The sequence below is a fragment of the Meleagris gallopavo genome, chromosome 28, assembly GCF_000146605.3.
Source record: "Meleagris gallopavo isolate NT-WF06-2002-E0010 breed Aviagen turkey brand Nicholas breeding stock chromosome 28, Turkey_5.1, whole genome shotgun sequence".
Lineage (NCBI taxonomy): Eukaryota > Metazoa > Chordata > Aves > Galliformes > Phasianidae > Meleagris > Meleagris gallopavo.
This window is the reverse complement of record NC_015038.2, coordinates 3,992,477-3,999,750: the sequence shown is the minus strand read 5'-3', so window position 1 is coordinate 3,999,750 and position 7,274 is coordinate 3,992,477.

The window sequence follows — 7,274 nt, the reverse complement described above, 5'->3', positions numbered from 1 at the left end:
AAAAAAGAAAAAAAAAAAACAAGGCATCTGAGATATAATAGAAATGAAGCAGCACTGACAATCAGACTGGAGGCAGCTTCCTCATCAGCCTTGAAAGGCAGATGGCACCAGAATGCAGAGCCCACTAGGAAGGAGAGGGAACTCAAGAGTGAGATCAGGGAAAGATTAATTGCACGCGCCAAGGGCATGCAGATATTGAATTAAGATCTCAGTATCCTCAAAGCCAAAGATTGCTCAAGTCAGGACATTGTATGAGCCCGTATGCCCAATCTTTTGGGTTCACCAAGGTGAATTCCTGCAGACCCCTCACATCGACTGTAACACAGCAGGAAAGGAAGGGGGGGAGGAGGAATCTATCTCCAAAACACCAAACCTCAATGGCGGGCTCACGTTCATAAGTTTTGAGAGATCAACCAAATACTTCCCCTTCAGGAGCCAGCAAGCAGAGGGAGCAAAGGATGAGAAAAACTGGCTTATCTAAACAGAGGCAGTGATAATTCCACTCCAGAAGGAACCCCACGTTGCTTCAGGGAAGGGCTGAAGGCGTTCAAACACAGCTCAGCGTGGGCCATGGCAGAGCCCTCACCTCAGCCTCCCTCCCTGAAGAGAGCAGGCTGACAATGGGACAGGACTCAAAGGCACAGCAGGTGCCAACCCCCACAGCCCCTTAGGATTCAGGAGGTGCTCATTGCCTCCTTTGCTTCTTGCTTTGAAACTTTCACCGCAGAGCGTTTGCAAGGTGCGGCCTCCAGCTGCTCTAGGAGGAGCAGCTCCTCGTGCACCGCAGGAAACAGAGACTGCAGAAGTTCACAATAATGCCCTAATCAAAATTGCTGCTATTTCCTCATCTTGCTCTTCAAGCTCGAAGGGAGTCCGTGCTGAACCACGAACAAACAGCACCTTTAACGAGACCTCGCATGGCGAGGAACCAAGCACAGACACCTGGGGAGCCTGTTCAACTGCCTCGCTGGAGATATGATGACAGGTTGTTTATAGCAGCTTACAGAAAGGCTGTGCAAAACAAACAGAAGGCTGCCTTCCTTCCACCTCTCTCCCCACTGAATTTCAAGGGAAAACCTGATTTCTTTCTAAATGTTCCGAGTTTCCAGAAGAGGAAAACAAAACGCTGTCTTGTGATGAATGGAGCTTGGCAGCTGTTGGGGACAGGTATGGCACTTAGAGCTGTGGGAAACTGGCCCAAAACCTTCAGATGCCTCAAGGAAACAAACAGCTGATGGGAAAGATGCCCGCAGGCAGGCAGGGGGGTCCCATGTCCCCATTTGCACTTACAGTTATTTGTCGGCAGTGTTTTGCTGGCAAACTCGCCCCCATCCATTTTGCCAGCAAGCCCTCTTCTAAAACAATGGCTCCAAAGGCTCCAATTTGCTGCCTCTTATCCTCATTGCGTGTTGAGGCACAAAGTGAGCAGCAGGTGCCTTTCTCAAGCAAACAATGCACACGGATGTGGTCCAAGCCCATCAGCACACAAAGAGCGCTCTGAAATACCTGAGGAGCAGAGATGCTGCATCCGCCTTGAGCAAAAAGAAATGGGGACACCAGAAATCCTGCCAGCTGTGGGTTACAGACCTGCGTAGGTCTTCACCAGGTTGTGTTACCCTGGGGGTTCTCCACGCTGGGATTTGTCCTCTGAGCTTCTCCCTTTGGGTCCATGTCTATATGCGTGGTAGAAGTGTGCAGGCATCTCTGCAAAGCACCACGCGCTCCCATTCCTCAAGCAGCCCAGATCCAGCATTGACAAGGTCAAAGACAAGAAGAAAACTCACCCGAGGCTAATGGGAGGCAGAGAATTGGAAGATTAGTCACCATCCAGATGTCTGCATTCACAGGGAAAGAGAGAAGCGCCGGAAAAAAAGAAGACCAGCTGATGAGGAGTGGAGGACGTGAGAGGCAGAGATGGTGTGGGACTCAGACTCTGCTACTCAGTCCCTGGCTCTGCTTCCAGTCCACACAGCATCTGATTTCCTCACTATGTGCCCCCATTTCATTTCTTTTTCTGTCTTCTTGTAGGGGCACTGGAAGCTCTATGGGGCTTGCAAGGGCAAATTCTTCCAAGCATGGCCATACTACAGAGTCCCAAGAAAGCGAGGTGAAAAAGAGAGCTTGCACCCCCTTGCAGGACACGGGTGAAGGTACCCAAGCAGATCTGCTTGGAGCATCAATGTTTGCAAATACATTGCAAATAGCTTGGAAAATTTCACCAACAGCAGAAGAGATAGCTAATTGGGAAGGAGTCTGAGAACCAGCACTGAAATCAATGAAAGGAATGGCTAAAGGGGTCTGGACACCAGAAGGACATGGATGCTCTCCATAAATTGTTATTCTTGGTCCTAACACTTCTGTCTACACCACTTTCTGCATATGCAAATAGGACCATACTCCTGCAATTACATGGCAATCAGAGGCAAATTACACTCTTGCTGTTTACTTTCAGTGTCCTTAATTAATCCGGTTATTAGACGATTAATGAAGCTTGTTTGGTGAAAAACTCATAGCATTTACAGCCAGAGCTCACGCATGCACACGGCTGGCATCTGGTTCAGCAGAACTGGCACACTGAGCTGGAGGCAACGAGTCCAACCCCAACCCCTGGGGACCAGCAGTGTTGGAATAAGGCTGCAGCCCACCCTGTGGTACAGAGGGGCTCAGGGCTTGGGTTTACCAGCCAACCCTTCTCATTGCTGCCCCAGAGGAGGGGAAGGAGCTCTGTCCTTTTCCTCAAGACAAATTCAGCCCCTGGTACGCTGCTGAACCCCAAACAACCGGACTGTGGGGGCAGTAGGGGCAGCAGCACAGCCCCCCCCAGCCCAAAAGCTGCTGCAGAAGCCCTCAGCTTCATCACCCCTCCCATATCTCCCAAGGCTCTCCGTTCTCCCCAAAGGTCACCCTGGCTCATGTTTGGTTAAGCCAGGGATAATTAAGTGGCATGTTCATCTAATGATCAAATTGCTGCACCAGGAGCATGAAAGACTGAGAAGAACTAATTAAGAAGCTCATCTGCATACTCCAGCGTTTCCGGTGCATGTATGGGGTTCCCATAGCAACCAGTACAAAAGCTGATGATGGTGTGTGGGTTTTATTGGGTTTTAAGTGCTGTTCCTTCCCTTTGTTATCCCCAGCAGATAACAAAGGCTCTGTGAGGAAGGTGGTGAGACACCGAGCTTGGGAGAGGGATTTCTGCACAGTGAGGAGGAAACCAAATACACTGTGCAAGCAAAGTGGGGAGGGGGTGATCGCAATCATTGTGCTCCATTCAGACCCCTGGAGAGCAGTGAGTGCACATCCTGAGCGTAGACAATAGCACAAATCCCTGAGCTGGTGCTGCTCCATCAGAGAGCATCCCATGAGCCCACATCTCTGAGGAGCAGATCGCTCCAGGGAGAAGAGCTTTCAGAGGACCACAGTACATTTCACAGCATCCCAGCATACAGCACCTCACATCTGAGCTGGCTGCAGGGCCTCGGGTTGCAGAACCAAGACATGTCAAGTGGTGGGAATGGGCAAGACATCCTAAAAACTTCAGCACAGCATGGGCAAGAAGGAAGGTGAGCACGCACCAGTGCGGATGTTGCTTGAAGTAGCAGTGGGTTCCTGCACTGGAATGCAGTCTAGCACCATTCTCTCTTCATCATGTCATTTTTCCTAAGCACCAAGGCTTTTCCTGCTTTGTATATTTGGCAAGAAACCTTTGCATTTAGATAAGAAGTAAAGCCTGGGATCAGATCTGAACTCCGCAGCAGAGAAGATCAACGTTTTAATGAATCAAATATATTCTAAACCAAATGTAACCTCTTAGTGCTCAAAAATCTGAGCAAGAATAAACTTAAAAAAAAAAAAAGCCAACAATCCCACTCTCTGGCTGTGAACTGGCCACAGGCCAATCAATTAGCCTGATTTTTTTCCCATATTCAACCCCCTTCCACCTGCCAATTTGCAGGCTGTGAATTGTCAGTAAGCAGTTCCCCCTGCAATAGCCAAGCTCTCTTTTCAGAGCTTTTTGCAAGGGAGAAGCTTTGCTGGAAAAGTGCTCACCCCAAGGCCACGCAAGCATTACATGGGCTGGAGCAAGGCAGGATGCTCTAGCTGGCACATTCTGCATTAGTGCCAAAGGGTTTGGATGGACGTAGGATGTTTGACATCCAGCAGCAGCAGCTACAGATGCCAACACAGCCCAAACTGCAAGGAGCGTCTAACAAAGCCTGTGCAGTCCTGGCAGGCCTGGGAAGATTGATTTAATTCCTCTTTGTTCATTGGTCGTTGTGCAGGGAGTACTTATGCATGAGCCACACCACCCTGCATTGTGCAGAAGCAGACCTTCCCTTCAGCAATGCACCTCCCAGGTCATGGACGGAGCTGGGGAAGTTCTGGTGATGTGGCAGCAGGGCTGAGAGGAATCAGCTTGGGAAGGTGGTCCTCCTGGAGCTGCGTTTATTACTACCCTTAATCACAAAGGTCCAAGAGAAGTGGGAAAACCTGAAATCCAAACCCAGCTATCCGTAGATATAGTCAGCACTCAGCAAAGCATTGCTGTCACCAGATGCCTGCAATTGGTGGGCACGCACCCAGCGTGTACAGATGTTTGCTGGGCTTGGCAGGGCTGTCTCAAGGGTGGGAGGCTGCGAGGGTGAGACCTCAGCTGCTCTGCTCCAGGCTGAGCATGTCCTGCAGAGCAATGCCCTGGAGTGCAGGACAGAAGGGTGCTGCAAGGGGAATGGCACCAAGGACCAGGCAGCTGGTCCCGCACACGCAGCCCTTGCACATGCTGTGGTTATGCTGCTGATGAACACAATGCATGAACACCCGGGTCTTGCAGGCACCCAAAATCTCATATCTCCACCTGAGACTCCACATCCTGCCATTACCCACATGCTGTTACCTCTGCTCATACACAAGATCTTCCTCTGTGACAGATCTACCCAGCACCCTGAAAAGCTCTCCTAAGGCTTGAAGCTAGATGCCCATCCAAAGCCTTTTCCTCCTCCGACATTGTTTTCATCTCCCCCTCCCCCTCTCCTTTTTTACTCTCAATAAAAACATAATTACAGGCTTTTAAAAAAAGCAAATTATAGTGACATACTTTAATTATCTCCAAGCAATGGAGGACTAAATTACACAGTCAGGGAATCGGAGGTTACCTAAAAATAAAAGCAAGAAGCTTCATTAAATGCTAATTGCAGCTTTTGCCGCTGAAGTGAGATTTCAACACAATCTGCCATTGACTCTCTTGGCCATACAGAGCCCATCACTGTTGGGCAGACCCACAGGCAACCCTCCATCCATGGCCATGGGTGCTGTGCTGAGGGCGATTGGCACTGGGGTGCTCCCACCTCCCTTTGTGGTCCCATGGCTCCCAGCACTGCGCTTCTTCCATCTGCCGATGGTTCCAAGGCATTGCCCATCACTGATGCATTTACCACGGCTCCTCCCTGCCTTCCCACAGCCAAGGAAAGTTGTGCTCAAACTCTCCTCTTGTGCTTTCAAAGCTCCCAGCGGTGCTACAAGAGCCTGATGCTCTGCAGCAAAGGTTTTGTTGGCCATGGCTCTCGGAGTGAAGCTCCCCAGTGCTGAGATCAGCCCAACCTGTTCACAACAGAGCAGGTCACAAACTCTGCTGCCTTCTGCTCCCAGCACAAGTTGTTCCAAGCTCAGAGCTCCAACTGGGACTGTGCAGTTCTCCCAGTGGGAGAGGAGATGGATGGAGACCTGTCCTGGAGCAAGGGATATGCCACTGGTGTTGTATCCTCCACCTTCCCAATCCATCTGCTTCTTCCAGATTTATTACACATGAGTTCTGCTATGGCTTCAACAGGAGGGCTCCAGCCCCAGCTGGTGGGCAGCCGAGAGACGAGGCTGAGAAATCTACAGAGAAATGATTTTGTTTTTCCATCTCCTATGGAGTTGGCCTAATTGCGTCACTGAAGTCTGTAATTTGCCTCTTGCAGAACAGAGTTAATGATGGGCTCCACGCTGCTGCCTCACACACAGGCTGGCGTGAAGCATGCACACACACCCCAGGACCTAACACACAACAGAAAGGGACCCACAAAGCATTCAGGGGGAGCCCAGAGGAGGAGGTGGAGGATGAGATTTGAGCAGGTAGACCAGGGAGGCAGCGCTGCCATGGGCTCCTCCCACATTTCTCAGCTTCCATTAGAAGTGAAGAAACATGCAGGCCAACCCCGGGGGAAACTCGAGCAATTAGTGCTATTTAAATTCAACCGTCCTTCATAGGAATAAAGGAAAAATCAGAGCAATGCTTTTAAGATGGGAAAGAGGCAAGTAGAACAGCAGCACAGATTTCAGTACAGGGACCAAAAATACATACATAAAGTGCCAAAAACCAGAAATTCCCCCCACCAGAACACTCAGTATCTTCTTGCCTTCCAATATGTTAAGCAAAACTGAAATCAGATCCTAAGAGATGCCAGCTAGCTCCAGAAAATGCCCCAGCAGCCTCTGCAGATAGCAGCACCGCAGCCCAGATCTGCAGCGCTCTATATCCATCTCAATTGCTGATAGACTGCTCCCTTTTAATTAGCTTTCATAATCAAATAAGCGTCTAGAATTAAGCGGCACTGTATCATGAAATGCCATACAAAATTAACCAGCCGTGTTCGGAGGTCACTGCATCTGCCACCGACTCGCAGCCAGCGCTGGGAGGGATGCAGGTCTATTTAGCGGCGCGCAGGAATGGTGCCAGCAAGGGTGGGTTTTGAGCTGATAAAAATGGGGCCAATTAAAATTCTGTTCCAAGACCAGCGAGGTTGGATTTGTACAAATATTTTGCATATCTGCTTAAGAGTGTCTTTACATCTTTTAGGCTGCAAGTCTGTAAGGAGTAAGACTGAATTGCAGCAAAGCATGCTTACACCAAAATAAGTGCCCACATGAGCACTCTTTTGATTTAACACTCCACCAGATCCATCAAGAAATCAGGGTAGCTATTGTGTTCAAACAGGGCCTGAAGCAAGAGGGGGACATGAATCTGCTTGAAACTACATTCAAAAATTGGCCGAGTGACTCCTTGCTCAAGCATCAGAAGCACCACTTTGGGATTGGCCCTTGGAGCCCAGAGCCCACCAACCCTTAGTACAGCTCAGATCCCTTCCTGCTACAACAGCTGCCTGGCCTGGGTCTTCCTCCTGCTGCCCAGCTGTCTCCAGGCTCTGCACTATGCCGTGAGCCTCCCCAGATCATCAGAGACCAAACGAGCATGGGGATCTGCTGGGTGCCAGCAGGTATTCTCCATTTACATC